Genomic DNA, 19644 nt, shown 5'->3' on the forward strand with positions numbered 1-19644 from the left:
CAATAAAATGGTTGATTAAAGACAGTATGCTGGCCTCATAACACAACCCTTTCCCCCCATTTTCCACTGTCTGCAACTGTTTTCTGAATAAAGAAAGCTAAAGTGTGTTCTTTCTAGTCTGGATGGAGCAGGATAAAACCACTGACACTGCCTATATCGTCAACATATGTGACCTTCTACAATGAGTTCTTCATACATTCAAGTATATCTAGTTGTTGTAGTATATGTACAGTATTTGCTGGCATATAAGTCTACTTTTCCCCCCTGAAAAACTTGCCTCCAAGTGGGGGGGGGGAGGTTGTCGTATACGCCGGGTGCACTTCAGTTGGGATAGACATAGCTGCCCATAGTGGCCTCCTGATGCCCGCCCACCTCATTCTACATACCATCCAGTATCGCACGGCATCCAGTGCAGCAGTTCATCAGTGAGGCTGGGCGAGCATCAGCAGTGAGACGGGTGCCAGCCTTTTCGGCGTGACCGGCCCGTTCTGCTCGGCGGGAAGCAGCGGCACTCTGTCTACGCAGAGCTCGCACATGCGCACTTGCACATTAGTGCCGATCACAGGGAGATGCAGGGGCGGGCCTGAGGCGCTGCAGTTGCGCTGTGGCCGTACAATTGTGACAATGACAGGTACTGTACTGTAATGTAATAAACTCTATATTTTGAGTGGAAATGTTGGGGGTCGTCTTATACACCCAGTCGTCTTATACGCCGGCAAATACGTATCCCAAAGATAGTTGGGAAAGCTGAAAATTCAGAGTGCCTGATAGTGGGAAGGCTGTATGTGGATACCTAGCATTCATTGCAGATGTAAGGCTTGAATCTGTGATGAGGGGGGGGGGGTGAATCTCTACTGCCCAATTAACATGCTAGTTGGACAAGAGAGGATGGATGAGGAGGGTGGAGTTGGGGCGGTGAGGAATTGCCAAGGAGGACCAGTCTGGTGTACTTGACCCTGCACCAGTAGAACAGGTGAGTGTTGGTTGACCTGGGGAGTGGCCCCAAATGAGGAAGCCAATGTATTGGAAAGATGGTCCCAGCAATGCTGATATTTCACTGGTATTCAGTGGGGTGGAGTTTATAAAGAGCCTGGGTGTATAGCATGGTATCATTGGAGTAAGTTGGAGAGTGAAAGAGGAGCAACGGGAAAAGATGCCTGGCTCAGATGTGTTACTTTGTGATGTCTCAGTTCCACAGGATCTGCAAAACGGAGCTCTTCCGCCAGGTCTTTGGTTGAGGCCAGTTTCAAGGACAACTGGGGCCCCTCCTTCAGCCAACACTATGTCATTCTGCGAATCCCATACCTGTGATGAATGTCTGTAGATTGGGGAGAATTGGGGATTATACTGCCATTTTATGGGTTTTAATGGATTTTAAGGGATTTATGATTGATTTTATGGGTTTTTTAATCTGTTGTGTAACCCGCCACGAATCCATGGAGACTGGCGGGATATAAATCAAAGCAAGCAAGCAAGCAATAAATAAATTTAAATACAACTCCCCCCCTTTTATTAGTTTTTCACCTGTCCTGTCCTTTTGGGGGGAGGCAATTTTATGCATACCCTTCCCCCCCCCCCCCCAGGAGCTCAGGGTAGCATATTTACATGAGCACATGAAGCTGCCTTCTGCCAGATGAAGTCCAGCATTGTCTATTCCAGGGGTAGTCAAACTGCGGACCTCCAGATGTCCATGGACTACAATTCCCAGGGAATTGTAGTCCATGGACATCTGGAGGGCCGCAGTTTGACTACCCCTGGTCTATTCAGTCAGAGGTCTTTCCTATCACCAGCTACCTGATCCTTTTAACTGGGAAGGCTGGAAATTGAACATGGGATGTCCTGCATTCCAAAGAGATGTTGTGCCACTGAGCCTCAGTCTTTTCCCATAGCTTTCTCTCCTACATTTTCTAACTAAACATAGTTATATATTTAGAATAGTCTTATAAGAATTGTGAGGCTCTTGCGTTTTGTACAGTATTAGTTTATATTTAAATTGCTTTATATCCATAAGCTTACAAGTGACAGAGTTGAAAGCATCTTTTCACGTAGCCATCTTTTCATGTAGGCAAGGTGCAATTTCTCCACCGCTCACGGATTCAAAGCCATCCCCAGGCATCTTGTGCTTTGTTTTCGATGCATGTAGCCAAATTCTCTGAGGACTAACTGTATAATGGAGAAGCCAGGATGTATTAAAAAACAATTACTCATTAGACCTCCACACAGTTAAGCTCACTTGTCTCATTGATTTTTCATTGTATATGTGAATATAATTATGTGCAAGATCACTTAAATATGCTTCCTTTTAGTTTAATAATTTATCCATACGGCACCACTATTGCAGCTTGCTGTATTTTTTTTCTAGCTACAAACTCATAAATAGCCATTCTTGCTAAATACGGTTTAACAAAAACAAATCCTTGAACTTTCTTTGCTCTTTCTATTCCTGTGCATACAGAGGGAAGGTTTATCAGAAAACCCATTCTTAAAATTAAAACAGGAAAGAAATGGAAATCCCATTAGCATTGTGCTGATCCAGGAAAATTGCACATATCCTTTTTGCTGAATACCCTTATGTGTTTGTTTTGCAAAACTGGAGTTTGTCACTGAACTTAAAAGTTGTTTATACTAGGTCAAACACTTAAGCTAAGGAAGTGTGCTGTCTCACTCGTATGTGTATAATTTTTTTATCTCTCTGAGGAATTTAGTACTATAGTTAAATGGTGCTAATTTTATCTAATAAAATTGCTCAGTAGCATAGAGAAGATGAAAAGGAACCTCCCACCCCCCATTTCTTCATTGACTGTCATGATATGGAAGTTTTTTTGTGGGTAGGTTACTTATCCTAATCAAAGCTGAAAATTACTTATTTGCTATTATTTTCTAATTGCTGTGATATCTTGTATTAGATAGAAAAATTGTCATTCACACAGAAATCTATTTCTTAATTTAGTATCTTTGGTTAAAATGTTTTCCACTGTTGAAACAAGTGTGGCATAGAAGGATGGACAAGGCATGGGTGTCCTTTAAGAATTCAAAGTTCAGCTGGCTTCTCTAAAAGCAAAGGGTTTGGCCAGAAGGGTATCAGCTGGAGGGATGCTGGTTGTTGGGGGCAGCCCCATGCTGTCTGGGAAGGGTATGTTCCCAGATTGGAGAAGTGCAGCCACAAGAAAGGCGGGGACTGCAAGGTGACTCCACAGCTGTGGGCCCTAAGTTGGGGGAGGGCTTAAGGGCAGATGTGGAGAGCAGTCGGGCAACACAGGGTATGGGGAAGACAGCAGTGCAAGGTGTGAAGGCAGGATGGCAAGTGTGTGGACTTGCACTTGAGTAGGTGGCCAAGGAAAGGGGAGGGGCATAATGACCCTGGTGCTCGTGGCTAGAAGTGTATGAATAAAGCAGAGCTAACAAAGTGCAACTGTCTCCATGTGTGATAGGGAATATCAATAGCAGACCCTGGTCCTGCTTGTTGAGCCCTCCCCCCCCCAACAGGGTTGTAGGTGCCCCAAGTAGATGTGAAACAACCCTGAAGCAACCGTCAGTATAAATTATCAGTTCTGAAATCAATCAGTCATATAGAAGATTTTCCTATAATGTTAAGAAAACCATATTTTTGGGTTTGGCTCTCTACTGTGTTTAGAGTGGGCAACTGAGATTGCTTATATGTTAGTTGTATTGCTAAATACCAGAGTATGCAATTAACTATGCCTGGACCTAAAGGAACAAAATGCTGGAAGACCAAGAAAAGGTCACCGGTGCATTTTGTTGCTAAATAGCAACCATAGAGGCAGCTGTGTAGCATGGGGAGGGTAGAGGGGAAAGGGCCGTTAGAAGTCAGGCGTCAATTTCTGCAACAATGCTTTGTACTGTGCTCATGCCTGAAGTTGGATGCATAGGCTGTACTCTTGCAAATCACTTGTATGCATATACTAGTTTCTGAATACAGCTGCCTGAGGCAGTTTCTTCACTGCATTTTACATGTGATACTTAAGAACTAGGTTATGGATGTTGCCAATGGTGGGATGAACCTAGAACAATGGGCTGTTATACTCTGAACTAGACTGAGCAAACAATTCCTGGGTATTCTCTTGAGTGCAGGAAGCAGTGCCTTGAACCTGAGGGCAGTAGCACCTGGCAGTTGTACAACACAGGTGTCTTAATGGAATGATGCAGCCAGATGTGTTGCTGAAGTCTCAATATAGCATATCAGCTTGGACTTCCATTGTTTTTGTTATCAAAAAGAGGAAATAAGAATATTCCAGTATGGAATTACATTCCTTTATGAACTATGCAAAGCACTGATATTGATTCTGTTTTCCTCCTGGTTCTTCTACATTAGTTTTGTTGGCTTTTCTTAGGCTTTGATGTCAAAGTAATTCTGTAGCTCTCAGGTTCGTTCCCCCCCCCCTCAAAGTTAGGCATTCTATCTGTTCTGTATCTGTTCTGTTTGCCCCTCTGTACATGGAAGACAGATGTCCCCAGAGAGCAAAACAAATGGACTGACAGCATTGGTATTCACAATATTAGCAAGGCCAGTTGCTGATTCTGAAAACTGTAAATTGGCACAACTGAATATTATTGAGCAAACCTAAGTTCCATCAAATGATGAACCTTTTGACCATTTTAAAGGTATAACTAAATTTTCATAAGGCTGGCAGTAGTGAAGTAAATGCATATACTCCGAACAATTTGTTTTCAATTAAAGGTAGCCTTTTTTGTCTTGTCAACTTTGCTGATTCCTCCCACTTTCCCAATTTCTTTTGATCCTCAGACTTTCTTATCTTCAGACTTATCACATAGCTGCCCAGCACAGTTCTCAGGATGCACCAGCTGCAACAATAACTTCAAAAGGCCTGTTAAATCAGCTTAGGAAAAACATTCACGCACTCTGCTGTTTAACAGATTCAAGGACCAAACATGAATAACAAACTTAGTTTTTAAGGTTACCATTTGTTTGGGTTTCTTTTGGGGGAATCTGTGAAAAATCTCCATTATATTGTGTGCTAATCTACTGCTCATCCTCTACGTATATCCGTGGACCAGTAGCTTCTACTTCATTGTGTCTGAGGAAGTGTGCATATGCACAAAAGCTTATACCTTGAGTAAAACTCTGTTGGTCTTAAAGGCACCACCGGACTCACAATTTTGTTCTGCTGCTTCAGGTTGCAATAAGTTAGTTGTGATTGACAGCATTTTTCACCATCGTAGAACTAAACTATCACTCTTTTTTGTCCATGCAGTAACTTGATGCTCTTCAGTAGGGTTTTGCACTCGTGCGAGCACCGAAGCCCAAGGTGGCCAGCACCACGGCGCGGAGGGGAGGGGTCCCAGTGGCGCCCCTCCCCTCCGGGCTGTGCCGCTGGCCACCTCGGGCTTCGGTGCTTGTTGAAGCACGCTGGAGCACAAAACCCTACTCTTCAGTGCAGGTTGTGCTGACAGTCACCTTTAAACTGTAACTTGGTCTTCCTGTTAGTTTGAGGTGTTAAAGTTATAACTTCCAAGCTCAGCTTTGTCTATGATAGGGATATGTATTCAAATAACATATGGATAATTGGTATGAGCTGTTTGCAAAATGTCCCTTTGGCAAGGAAAATAACATTGTATGAATTCAGCCCAAAGCTCATTTATTTAAGGAGTTCCCTTATTCTGCTTAGAAAGTTAACGTCTGTGAATCATTTTGTGAAAATGTTGGATTGAGTTTCAGACTTCTGATCCCTGGTGGTACATTAAATCTTTCCTTGCATTGGCAAGGAAGAAAGGGGGATCCTTTGTTTAGCTAGACAAATGCGCAAACTGTTGAATGCCAGATGTTCTGTGAGAGACTCCAGACAAGACTTACTACAGAGTGGACAATGCCTTTGGGAGGATTATGCATACAGAGTTTTATTTAGTTTGTCAGTGTCATAGTGGCAGCTGGAAGGAAAGGTGACAAAGAATCAATTGAACGTGCTGCAGTGATGAGGGATTGCTGGTGAAATATGTTTAGATACTCTTTCTGAATGTACTGTGTTTTGTATTCACCAGCTGATCTAAAGCCCATTGGCTTTGAAACTGTTTTCTTATTAATTAGATAGGAACAATTTGTCTCCTTTTCTTCATAGAGAGAGAGAAGTTATTTCTGAAAATCACTGAACTGAGAAAAATCTCTCACACAGGTTGTTTTTTACTTGGATGAATTCCACATTTTCCCTGTCATTGTCTCAAAGAATGCAGTATGGCAGTAAAGCTTCTGCAAAAGAGATGTGCTTTCACCAGCCATTCCCTTCCACCTTTTCCAGCGTTTAGAGTTTATTCTTAATGGATGGATATGTAGATATATTACTATACTGACTAGGGCCCCGATCCGGATCAATTCGGCTCCCATTAAAGTCAATGGGGCTATTGACTTTAATGGGAATTCTGGTGTTCCCACCTTTCCTGGGGCCTGAGGGCGGGGTGAGGATTCCAGGTACAGCCTCCAAACTTTCAGGGTTTGGACGCTCTTCCCTGACCCCCCTAAGAATATCACAACACTTGGACCATGGAGTCTACATCCAGGGGTCCCAAACTAGGGCACCCTCATCTGTCCATTCTATCCAATGGTGAGTCCATCCCATTAGATAGAATGGAGCGGCTGGTGGCACCCTCTTTCAGAACTTCTGAATGTGAAGCCCTTGGTTTAATCATTGTGAAATTTGGAAGGGGGGGTCATGGAAGAGCCTCCCAGAGCTCCCCTGAAAGTTTGGAGGCTGTACCTGGAACCCCCCCCCCAAGGCCCCAGGAAAGGCGGGAATGCCGGAATTCTCATTAAAGTCAATGGCCCCATTGACTTTAATGGGCACCAAAGCCAAATTGGTCCAGATCAGGCCCCTGGCGCACAAGCGGTGGTGGAAAGCACTGCCAAGTCACAGCCAACTTATAATACCCCTGTAGGGTTTTCCAGGCAAGGGACATTCAGAGGTGGTTTGCCATTGTCTGAATTTACATAGCAACATTGGACTTCTTTGGTGGTTTCTTATCTAGAGCAGCCCTATTTAGCTGCTGAGAGCTAACAGTGTCCAGCAAGTGAGCTATCCAGGCCAGAAAACATGGCAATGTACCTACAAACAAACATAAAGCCTGCTGGAAGTGGGTGCCAGATGTAGCACCAGGAGTGGTCAAGGAGGTGTGGAAGTCTGGACTTTCTTGGCCACAGGAAAATCATGCACAAAGCAATACTGGGGAAAGCTGTAGTGGAGCTGAGGAAAAACTGGAACTACAGTAATACAATGAAATACAAAACAAAAAATGAAAGCTCTGTGGTTTAGTGGGATAGTATACAGTAGGGGCTCTATGCAGAGAGAACTGCATTCTATAAGAAGCTGGAGTTTAGATGTGGGAAAAACATATTTAGGGTGATACTTTAGCTCTGATGTGTTTTAGAGAATATTTTACTGGTTGACAGTGCATTCTTTTCCCTTGATTTGATTTGAATTTGATTTGGCTACAACATTAGCTGTAAGGTAAAGGTAAAGGTATCCCCTATGCAAGCACTGGGTCATGTCTGACCCTTGGGGTGACGCCCTCTAGCGTTTTCATGGCAGACTCAATACGGGGTGGTTTGCCAGTGCCTTCCCCAGTCATTACCGTTTACCCCCCAGCAAGCTGGGTACTCATTTTACTGACCTCGGAAGGATGGAAGGCTGAGTTGACCTTGAGGCGACTGCTGGGATTGAACTCCCAGCCTTATGGGCAAAGCTTTCAGACTGCATGTCTGCTGCCTTACCACTCTGCGCCACAAGAGGCTCTAACATTAGCTGTACAAAAAACAAAACCCAAAAAAATTAAAAAGAAAGAAAAAAAGTGTGTGGGGGGGGAGGTCTAGAGCAGGAATAAAAAAATAGTAACAGTTAGGACCTTCAAAGGTTGCATGTTTGCATTATTGTTAAAGTTATATTACTTCTATTGTACGCAATTTAAAAAACAATGTTAGGAATTAAAAAACATATATAGGCTATTGCAAACCAGTATGCTATGTGGAATATGCTTCACAGCATGGCATGGGGACATGTAGAGCCTCTTGGATAGGATGGCTGCTTTATTTTCTTAGGTCCTGCTGCTCAGGGAGGCATGCAGTTTACCTGTTCCTTCAGTGGCAGCTGTTTCAAGGTGTAAACCATAGACTAGTTACAAACCCTACAGAGTGGTGGCCTTCCCCTCGTTCTTGGAGCATAGCACACTGGGGAATAGTGCTTTGAAGAGCCACATGTAGCATGTCAAAGCCACATGTGCTAGTATCACTGATCTAATCACCACTGGTAACTATATGGATACAGGGCATTGTACCAAGAAGTGGATGCTTTTTGGAAGAGACCTTTTAAGGCTAAATTTGCATTCTGTTTTATTTCTGTTGTGAACATTTTCTCTCTCTGAAGCCCCGCCATTGGTAATTAATTTTTAAAAATGAAATCTTATAAATTTTGGCTTGATGACTAATTATGGTAATCTGAGTAATCTAAAACCAACTGTGACTGTCGGGGAGCCCTACCCTCATATCATTTGGCTTTCTGGCTCTTGCACTTTAGGGCACTGTTAACAGATGTTTGTGATTATAATCTTTGTGAAGAATTGTCAGAATAAAAATAACCTGGATCTACAAGGAGTTCCCAACAACACATGTTGAATTAAGTTTCAAACAATGTTCTCTTAATTGTTTACATGTGGATACAGACATAAGTTGAAGCCTGGTGGGAGGTGATTGGCTGCTTCAGGAGACTAGCTTAAAGTAAACATCTGCCTTTTTCCTTTGGCCTGCTCAGTGTCTTTAAAAAAGCAAAATAAAATGGCTTTTAGTTGATTCAATCTTTCTGGGAAAACACTGCCTAAATCACAATTGTGAAGACTGATGGGGGAGGGGGAGTAAGTTTTTACATAGAAAAATGCTGTTTAACTTTTAATTAAATGGTGGATATTTCTCCAAAGATAAGGTCATGGCAAGCATATCAATGACTTCTTATTTCCCCTTTACAGTATTACAGGTTCTACCAGCTTACTGTTTGCATGTAGTACATTAAAATGAGTGGACTCCTGAACTTTTCTGCTATTTCAAAAATTATACTGAACATTTGTGTGTGTGTGTTTGTCATAGTGTTTGAATATTAGTTGGAGCAAGGAGTGCTGGATTTTCATTTCTGCTTGCCATGAAGCTGGATTATGCTGGGCAAGCCATACTTTTTCTGACCAATCCATTCTAAGCCCCTGAAACATGCAGTCCTGAGCATCTTGAATGAGTAGAATGTATTGCACAAAAAATAATAATTCACCCATATCAGTAAATAGATGAGCAAATACAACAGCTATGCAGATGACCACCTTTCCAGTTTACCATGCAGGGAAACCTTTGTATGGCTTTATTTATTATTTCTTATATTTATACACTGCTGTTCTGGATCTGGCCGGCTCACAGCAGCTTACAACAGGTTTTAAAAAAAACTGGTTAAAAATATACACATAATAAAGCAAACAAAACCTAGGGGGAAAAACCTCCCAATCTCCCCCCCCCCCAGCTACCAACTGCTTACCCAGGAGGATGTAAATGGACATAATCAGAGAGTATCAGAGATAGGACCTGAGATCTCCCCTTAACCTGGCCTCAGCCAAAAGCCTGTCAGAAGGCCCTGCAGAACTGCATTAGTTTCAGCTGGGTCCATAGCTCATTTGGGAGCTGCCAGGGCCAGGCAAATTTCATGTGGGTTGGGGAGCACCAACCTATTAGAGCATAAAGCCCTACAGGGGGTATAGAAAGTTAGATGGTCCCTAGGATACAACAGAGCCTAAACTGCAAATGGCCTTAAAGGTCAAAAATAGAACCTTGAACCTGAGCCGGAATTCAACTGGCAACCAATGCAGCTGCATTTTGTACCTGCTATAGTTTCTGGGTCAGGGACAAGGGGAGAGCCGCCTAGTGCAAGTTACAGAAATCCAGTCTGGGGATGACCATCGTATGGATCACTGTGTTCCAGGGTCAGGAGGAGCTTGGCGTAGATGGTAGAACGCCAGCTGGGCTACCTTAGTGACCTGTGCCTCTATTAACAGGGAGGCTTCAAGAATCATGCTGCAAATGCTTAATGGAGGCCTCTGTAGTTGGGCAGGCAAGGTTGTAAGGTTTAATGTGGGGCATACTTGCATTTGAAAAATAATTTTGATGTACAATATCCAATAACACCCATTTTTCAGTCTCTGTGGGTTTGTTCTAAACTTGTACTTTTGTGAGTAGATCACACTGCTGCTTATGCAGGGAGGTTCCCATGGTTTCCACTGAATTTTTGCTTACGTTGCAGACATCCCCGCCCTCAGGATCGACTGGGCGGGGGTTGAGGCCATTGGTATTACATCCCATTATATTGCTGCTAGATCTTAATGCCTCTAACTGGCAGGATCTAAGGAGTAATGAATGCTTCATTAAACTTTGAGGTCATGATGACTGTCTTGAAAATGGTAGTTGTGAGGCTACTTCTGAAGATGTAATTACTGGACCTGAGTGATTGGATAATTATCATAATTCAGTGATGAATATCCTCTTTGAGAGCAAAGTACTCAAGCAAGAGGAGGGTGTGGGAACTCCAGGGGTTCTTGGATTATGTAGTTTGTGTGAATATTTTGGTCTGTTTTTTGTTTACTTAAAGCTGTTTGTCATAAGGAACTACCTTACATCCTTACAAGAAAAAGCTACATAAAGAACAATCAATGGACAACCCCTTTCTTAAGGATGTTGAACCTCTATGAGCAGAACCAGATCATTGTTGCTTCATCAGCATAAGACCTATTCACCTGCAAGGAACTTGTTGCTTTACTTGGATTTAATTTCATTGTATATATAAATAGGATGGCTGTGAACATCTTTTTTTAAAGCCAGATATCTATAAATTAATAGGTTTGATTCAGGTAACTGAGAGTTCTGCTCTTGGAGTGGGTCTTATTCTTCTTTTAACAGTTCCTCGTGTGCCCCTTCCAACCACAACTCCTGAACTTAGAAGACATGTAATGTACCACTGATTGTAATAGGAAGGAGTCAGCAGATGCTCTTGGACTTTTTCCCCACAGGTTATTTAATTTAAATTTGATGCTGTCAAGCATCTCCCCCCACCCCCGCCACTTGCTTCTCCACAGCATCCAGGTGCATTTGTGCACCTCCCAGGGGTTCCTCTGTTTTTCTCATTTTCTCAACCTGCTTTTCTGCAAAGTTTTGGGAAAGAGAGCAGAAAAACCAGGATGGCCTCAGTGTGGGTGGGAGAGTGGATTTTCCTGGTTCTGTCCACACTGCAGCTATTCCCCCTGCCTGCTCCTGCAGTGGCTGTTTCCTTTCCCCACCCTGGGAGAGCTTTTTTGTTTCTCTAATCTATGATTGAATATTGGGATTTTCCACAAGTGTTATTTCCAGCTGTTGTGTGCCTGTACTGTGTTCCCCACATTTTCTGCACCTATTTTGCTCCCTCTGCTGGTCACATTGATCTTTTATAATTGCTTGTAATTCCCCCTCCACCCCCAAGAAAAACAATGATGAAAGGTCAAAGTGACCACTAGAGAACCAAAAGGAAGATACAATACAGGCACATAACTGATGGACACAACTTATGTGGAAAAACCTATTGTTATAATGATGTGTGTTTCAAGTTCTTTGAAGCCCCACCTTCCATTTTAAAATAAGTTTGTTGTTGTTTTTGTTGCATGGATAGGAGGGGGAAAGCCTGCAGCAAATGTGACTAAATTCTAGACATAGCGTTTAAGAAGAAGAGTTGTTTTTTATACCTCACTTTTAACTACCCGAAGGAGTCTCCCTGAGGTAGGTCAGAGCTCTGAGGCTAGCCCAAGGTCACATGGCTGACTGCATGTGGAGGAGTGGGAAATCAAATGTTTTCCAGCTTAGAGGCTACACCACGCTAGCTCTTGGTTTTAAAATGTCATATTCTGTTGCTGATTTAAAAACAAAACCAAACTGAAAAGTCCTGGTGGCCTTTGTGTGTGTGGGAGGCGTGGCCCGGTTGAGGGACTGAGGCAGGAACCTGCCATGTGGAAGCTCTGTTGCTGCTACTGTGCTGTGTGTTGGCAGTCATAGTAAAAGGTAAAGGTAAAGGTATCCCCTGTGCAAGCACCGAGTCATGTCTGACCCTTGGGGTGACGCCCTCTAACGTTTTCATGGCAGACTCAATACGGGGTGGTTTGCCAGTGCCTTCCCCAGTCATGACCGTTTACCCCCCAGCAAGCTGGGTACTCATTTTACCGACCTCGGAAGGATGGAAGGCTGAGTCAACCTTGAGCCGGCTGCTGGGATTGAACTCCCAGCCTTATGGGCAAAGCTTTCAGACGGCTGCCTTACCACTCTGCGCCATAAGAGGCTCTTGGCAGTCATAGTAGCAATGGGGAAATCACACAAGTTTATACCTGTATGGAAAACACCCTATGGCCAAACTGTGTCTTTCCAGATGTCCACGAACTATAATTCCCCTGAGCCTCTGCCAAGACATGATGGCAGGGACTCATGGGAACTGTAGTCCATGGACATCTAGAGAGCCACAGTTTGGCCACTCTTGCCCTATAGAAACAGAAATGTCCTTCTACTCCGAACAGAGCTTTGGATCCAATCAGTGTATGCATACTTCAGAGCAGGCTTTCATAGCCTGTGAATATCCAGCCCTATACTGCGGTTTTCAAATGCTTGATAATCAGCTGATATTTACATTTCCAGGTAGGCCAGAAACTAAATTGAGATCTCCGTGGTTCATGGACTACATTCAGCTTGCTGATTCACTAACTGTGCAACCTAGGATTGCTGTCTGACCATCAGTGGTGGATAGGAGTGACTTTATTGGGAGCTGGAAATAAATACCATGTGCCTACATCGTCCAGAAGTAATTGCTCCTGCTTTCTGATAGCCCTGAAGTGGGAGAGGGACTCCAAACTAGGGGGTCCCCCACCCCAACCTGGGGACTGGCACCCCTAGTGCAACCTAGGTGAAGTAAGCTTTATGACTAACTAATATATTTAGAGATCATTTGTAGCTCAAAGACTTTCTGATTTTCACACAAAGGACACAGAAAATTTAGGGTCGCCAACCTCCAGGTAGGACCTAGAGAAGTCCTGGAATTACAGCTGTTCTTCAGAATTCAGAGATTAGTTCCCCTGGTGAAAATGTCAGATTTGGAAGAATTATACTCAACAAAGGTCCATTCCCAAACCCTGCTTTCCCCAGCCTCCACGCCCAAGGGGTTCCCCACTGACTGAGCAATAATATCAGGGCTCTTTCTGCCTTACCTATGTTACAGGGTGTCTGTTGTGGGGAGAGGAAAGGGAAGGTGATCGTAAGCCACTTTGAGACTCTTTTGGGTAAAGCAGCATATAAGAAAACTCCTTCTCCTCCTCCTCTTCCAAATTTCCAGGAATTTCCCAATTTGGTAACCCTATTGGGAGTAGCTAGTTGAAAGTATTCTGGAAGCTGTACTTTTCATTTTCTTCTTACATAAAGAATGAAAAGATTTTTTGTTAGTTCTAAAGAGCTTTTAGGGTCAGGTAAACATCCCCTTTTGAATTTCATTGAAACATTCCAGGAAGCCAAGGTTAACTTCCTATATGGTGTGTGTGTGTGGGGAGAGGGGTCTTTTGGAGTTTCCTTAAAACAAAAAGATAAACTGCTCATAGGAAAAGTCATGCTTTAGTACAATGTGTTGGCTCTTGGATATTAATTACTTTTTTGTAGTAAAACTGAAATATGTGGTTGCTTACAATAGGATTGCATTTGATTTTTGATGTTGAAGTTCAGCCTATGAACAAGACCATTGACTCTTCAGAATTAAAACAGAATACTCAGATGATCAGCCTCTTTTTGGTTTTGTGACTGTTGTGGGAGGAAGTGCTGTTTCCAGATGGATCATAGTTCAGGCTACAGGCTTTTTTTGGTAAAGGTTTGAACTTGCTTTTGAAATCCTTAGCTTACCTTATTTAAGTCACAACATTTTATTTCTGTTTGGCAGAGATTGTTCCTAGGAAGATTTATAACCTCTTAGTAATTTTTTTTGGGGGGGGAGATAATTTTCTAATAAAATTTGACATGAAAAGCAGGCTAATTTTTCTTCTCTAATGTGGCATATTTACACTCACATTATGTACATAGATGATGACAAGCTCTTTACTGTCAGACTATCTGGAAAAACAGGCTAGGCAGCAGAAGGATAAACCCCAGAAAAGAATTGCAAGTCCTTGTCTGGAGTTCTTCATGCAGCATATTAGTCATTCATACAGGATTGCTTTAACGGCCCAAACAAATCCATTTCGGAGAATAAGATTTAGTTTGGCAGAAAGTCCTACCACAGCTTTTTAATAAGAATATTTATCTTTACCACCTTTCTAAAGCTGATGACAAAGAGCCAATGAAACCATAAAGGATCTGTTTATTTTATTACAAGGACAGAGTGTATTTTTTTTGAGAAAATTCTGAACAGTGTCTAGCAGTACTTAAACACTCTAACCTCTTGAGTGATCCTGGAATGACAAAAAAAAAATTTAGAGCAAAGAAAAGATTCTTTGTAGTGAACTCTAAACCACAGTTAACATTTCTTAGTATTTTTTGAATTCCCGGTTTCCCTGGGGCTGGGTATTTCTCCATCTACCAAAAGCAACTGTAATTTTAACTCATTCAAAACAGTGGCAAAATCATCTCCCCTTTCTCTTAATGGCATCAGAGAAACACCATTTTACTCGAACACCTTTTTTCCTGGAAGCTTGGCTGGATGAGTGGTGGAACAGACTTCCCGCTTATCCCGTTGAGAGCTCTCTGAAGACTGAAAAGAGGTTTCTAGGAGCAGAAGAGCCAGAAAGGTAAAAGCAGAGTACTTTGCTTAATCTAGCAACATGAAATTGATATGTATATAGAAATGGTTCCTTTAAAGGAAAAAAGACTAAAACTCTTGCAAATGCCAGTTAAAGCATTCCTATTGTGCGCTGAATGTAATTTGTAGTGCAAATTCTGAACAGAGTTGCATGCTTCAAAGCTTATTGATTTCAAAAGAATTAGAATGATACAGCTTTGTTTAGGATTGGGTTGTAAAAGCTGTTGCATGGTATGGTTAAAGTCAGAAGCTGCAGTGTCCTAGAAGATGTAAAAGGGTATTCAGCTACTGCTAGGATTTCCAGAAGTGTGCGTGAGAAAAAACCTTGAAGACTACAACCATCATTGGATTTACCTAGAAGAATTTCTGTGATGAAAGTGGAGGCGCATGCATTTATGGTTCAAGAATCCTGGGGACTGCATGGTCACTATGGCATTGCACTGTGTATACTGCACAGTGTAACTAGATAGAACTCTAGCTACAACCATCACATCTCTGCCTGTAGCACTAGTGTACCTTCCTATGAACCTTATGCTTTATATGTATGTAACAATGCCACATATAGGAAGCATAAGTTTTCACAGTGTATGTTCATCTGGTTGCTCAATAGCTTTTATATTCCCTTCCGTTGTACTTGAGCTCTGCAAAGGTTGCAGAAAGTTCAGTGTCCTTTCCTTGCTTGTTAAGTTCTGCATCAGTTGACTTGCCATACCTCACAGTAGTTAAGATGAATATGTTTAGTCTGAGGTCCATAGGTAACATTTTCAGACAGATGTTTCCTGTAAACATAGAAGCTGAATATTTCTTTTGATCCTCACTGTGCAGCATGAGGCACATGTTGTGAAATGATTTACCCTTGCAAATGGATACTTTTTAATGTCTCTTTTTGGCATGTTATATGACTGTTTCTTTGCAGTATCTATTGCATCGTGATGGCTTACGTTTTTATAATAGGCATAGTACTATATTTTGTAAGTGCTAGGAAGCAAAACAAATGCCAGTGTCAAAAGGAAGAAAGCCTTTGGTAAGAAGAGTGACCTTTCCCTTTTATAGTTCCTTTGATTTTGTAATAGTTTTTTAATATGAAAGAAGTGATCGCTTGATGTCTCAGATATGTGATATATCCAAAGATTTTTGAAGTAAAAGGTTAAATCTAGCAGTCTGAACCAAGAGCCTTTGGGCTTTCAGCGAATGTCTGTTGATGTTAAAAAAACAGATACACATAGATAATTATGATAGGTCTCTATTATTCCAAATACATTAATAGAAAAAATGCAGTCCCTGGGCTGACACAAGGAGATGGCCACGATTAATGATCGACTAATCCAGACCTGTAGACCAGTGGTCTACCTTTTAGAGTTCCAAGGACTGTTTCTCAGCAACCAATCACTACTTTCACTAGCAGTCTGAGGTAATCTGGAAAAGAGATTACTGTGGGCAGCAGCCACTTTATGAGCATCCCACCCTTCAAAAGAGGGGGAAATGGATTTTGTTCTCTTCCCTTGAGTTGGAGAGTCCTTGCTCCCATTCTTAGAGATCTGTTTTCACACAGTGGAACGGCACATCTTCAGTCCTGACAAAGGACTTGTGGGCCATTAAGGCTACCAGACTTCAGTTGGACCATTTACGCACTGGGAACTTCACTGCCCCAGCTCCCGTGCAAGAGCACAAATCGGGGGTGGATAGGGTGCACCAGGCCAAATTCTCCCTCGTGTGAGTTCAGGAAGAGGTGGGGCAACCTGCCACGAGTAAATCTCCAGCCTGCAGACCAGCATGAAACCTCCAGTGCATAAACGGTCTTGGAGAAACACTACTATAGGCTTTTTGGAAAATATTACAAAGTTCAAGTACTTCAAATGGAAGAACCGAGGCTTAATTTTGAGGTACACGCATACTGTGAAAGGTTCATATTCCACATAGGCTGTGAAAAGTTCCTTTTAATTGATGTAAACATGGTGTGCTAATAAGACAGACATCACATATTCATGATGTGCTAATAAAATGTTTACAGTTTTATAGCCTGAATAAGATTTGACTATTCTGGTTATACCACAAATTGTGTGGTTCTCTTGGTTACTATACCTGATTCTTATATTGCGCTTAAATTATTTCTCCAGGTGTATCCTGAATTCTTCAAGAGGTGCCCAGATTTGCCCAGAGAGCAATACCCTTATTTACAAATAGGTGACTACAAAAGTGTAGGCTGTTTTTTTCATGTGGTACATAACACCGAGCTTAATTTATGAGGGAACAACTCCTTTAGTGCAGTGGTCCCCAACCCGCGGGCCGCGGCCCGGCGCCGGGCTGCGAAGGCCTCGGCGCCGGGCCGCGGCTCCATCTTCCCTCCCCCCCCGAAGCGAGAAGCTCGCCAAACCGCGAGCAGATCGGTCGCCAAAGCGGCCGATTAGCTCGCGGCCCGGCAAGCTTCTCACTTCGGGAGGGGAGGGAAGAGAAGCTTGCTGAGCCGTGAGCTAATCGGCCGCTTTAGCGGCCAATTTGCTCACGGCCCGGAGGGGCCGGGAGGAGAAACCGCAGCCGCCGGCATGGCGGTGGCGCAAACACGCATGCGCAGACGGCTGCGCACGCGCGTTTGCACCCCCGCTGGGTGCAAACGTGCGTGCGCGGCAGTCCGCGCATGCGCGTTTACGCTGGGGCTGCCGCGCGTGCGCGGGCCCCCGGGCCGCCATCTCCGCTTACCACTCCGCAGTGGTCCGCGGCAAGCAGAAGCTTGCGGACCGCTGCTTTAGTGCTCAAGAGCTGTGCTAAAATGTTGGAATATTAGTTTATGACATGAATGCAGCTAGGCAAAAAACTGTTAGGAAATATGAGAGTATAAGTGTGGAACCTGGAAGGCACTTCGTTTCCACCTGCATTCCCTTCTCATTATTTCCTCCTTTCCTCCTGGCATCTTCTATATCCTCTCCCCTTTCTCTGCTTTCTTCTCTCCTTTTCACTCACCAACGAGTCTCTTATCTGGCCCTCAGTCTTCAGCTTTATTTATTATTTATTTCCTTTGTTTATATTCCACCTTTCTTCCCTATGGGGGACCCAGAGAAGTGTACATAATTTATCTCCCCTCCATTTTACTCTAAGGTAGATTTGACTGAGAGACATTCGCTAGTCCAAGGTCACCTAGCCAGCTTTCATGACAGAATGAGAATTTGAACTTGAGACTCCCGGATTCTAGTCTGATTTCCCTCCCCCAGAAATTAGCAAGATTGGACAATGTTATTTATAATGTTTATAAAAGTGTACGTTTTGGCAACATTTGAGTTGGGAAATGAAGAAAGAAAAATTAACATTCCACCTCTAAATATAATTCACCTGGAAATAAGTTGCATTGATTTAATTCAGTATGCTTGCTAAAGAGCCCATTAAGGGTTTTGATATATATCTTGCTGTCTCCCTTGTTATCTGTCTTATTTTAATTTCAGTGGTGGAGTTTGCTAATTTCTTATGTTTATGGTTGCTGTTTGAATATTTAGAAAAACCCTCATCTCACAGTGCAAGAACAAATGTTTTGATATTTGGAAAGTATGATCTGAGCAGTGCACAGCAGTGTTGATCTCATCATTGGACTTCCACCAGTCTTTTATAGTGGTAATATTTCAAGCACCCTATTCTCAAGGGTATTTTTCAGGATATGGCCATGTGAGATGAGATAGTATCTTGCAACCAGCAGAAAATTACTGCTTAATTATCCACAATAAATCAGTGTCACTGGGGGTGTTGGCGAGGACACAAACACTCTCAGCATGATGTAGCCAGCATCATGCAGATGGCTGAGTGAAGATTCAGTGGCAAATGCTGACTACTTATTTAAACCATTTGGGTGCGCACCATTGATGCAAGAGTTCATGAAAATACTGTACTATTGCATTGTACCCTAGAGATCATCTGAGATTTCTGTTAGACTGGAACATAATAGTTTTGATTGTTGTACATCAAGAATCGTCAGCATTTCTGCTGACAGGGAATCAGCTCCAAACTGATGCGTACTTTTATAAGTTGCAAATAATTTTGGGTATGGGCGGGGGGGGGAATAGTTTTGTGATGGAAATGTATTAATCATGCATGCTGTGCAGTGTATGTTTAACATGCAAGGCTTGATTGCATCTGGCTTTGAAATTTAAGCCCCGTCTCCCTAAAATCAAGTTAGGTAAAATAGGAATGATGTAGTAGGACTGAGTTCTATGGGGTATGTCAGTGTTCTCTCTATCTGTTCAATAAGGTTTTAATCCTATTTAAAGTTGTAGTCATGCTATTTCAAAAATAAAATTGACTGTTTATTCACTGAAAAATACAGGACTTCACTTAGAACCTAGATCAAATGAATAAGCCCCAGTCTTTCCCTTAAAGAAGGGCTATGCCTTGTAAAAAAAAATGAATGTTTTAAGGGATGACTTAGTCACCAAGTAGCACTGTCATGTAGAGGTTGATTTATTTTAATTCTTTTGAAGAGTTTCTAATCTCCATGTGACTGTTTAAAGTAATGCCCCCTCACTGTTGAGTCCATGATTCTTTGGTTCACAATCCCTCCCCCCCACTTTAAAATGATTTCTGGAGGTGGGGCGACCATTGTTCTGTCCTTGTGAATGGATCTAAATTCAGCAATCTCCTGTTGTAATCTCCCCATGACCCTTCTCTGTTTGAGGACTGACACTCTTAGGTCAACAGTGGAATGACCTCAAAGATTAAAATATTCTCCTTCTAGTTTTTGAGTTTTGTGATTTTTAATATTGGATTTATGTCAATTTATTCTTTGGCATAGGGACTAACCTGTTTGGCACAGAGAGTGGAAGGACATTGC

General features: G+C 42.6%; 1 protein-coding gene across 2 annotated transcripts in view; it reads left to right on the top strand.

The window, feature by feature from the left end:
• Window positions 1-19644, top strand: part of LHFPL2 (LHFPL tetraspan subfamily member 2) — a 104313-nt gene that overhangs the window by 29984 nt on the left and 54685 nt on the right. The window contains exon 1 of one of the 2 annotated variants that reach the window (XM_077347329.1): window positions 10036-10108. The exons of the other annotated variant lie outside the window; for it this stretch is intronic. The gene's annotated coding sequence lies outside the window, so the exon portion shown is untranslated. Of the gene's footprint in view, window positions 1-10035; window positions 10109-19644 lie in introns of those variants that run through there. 2 annotated transcript variants of the gene reach the window in all.

This window comes from Paroedura picta, chromosome 7, assembly GCF_049243985.1.
Source record: "Paroedura picta isolate Pp20150507F chromosome 7, Ppicta_v3.0, whole genome shotgun sequence".
Taxonomy (NCBI): domain Eukaryota; kingdom Metazoa; phylum Chordata; class Lepidosauria; order Squamata; family Gekkonidae; genus Paroedura; species Paroedura picta.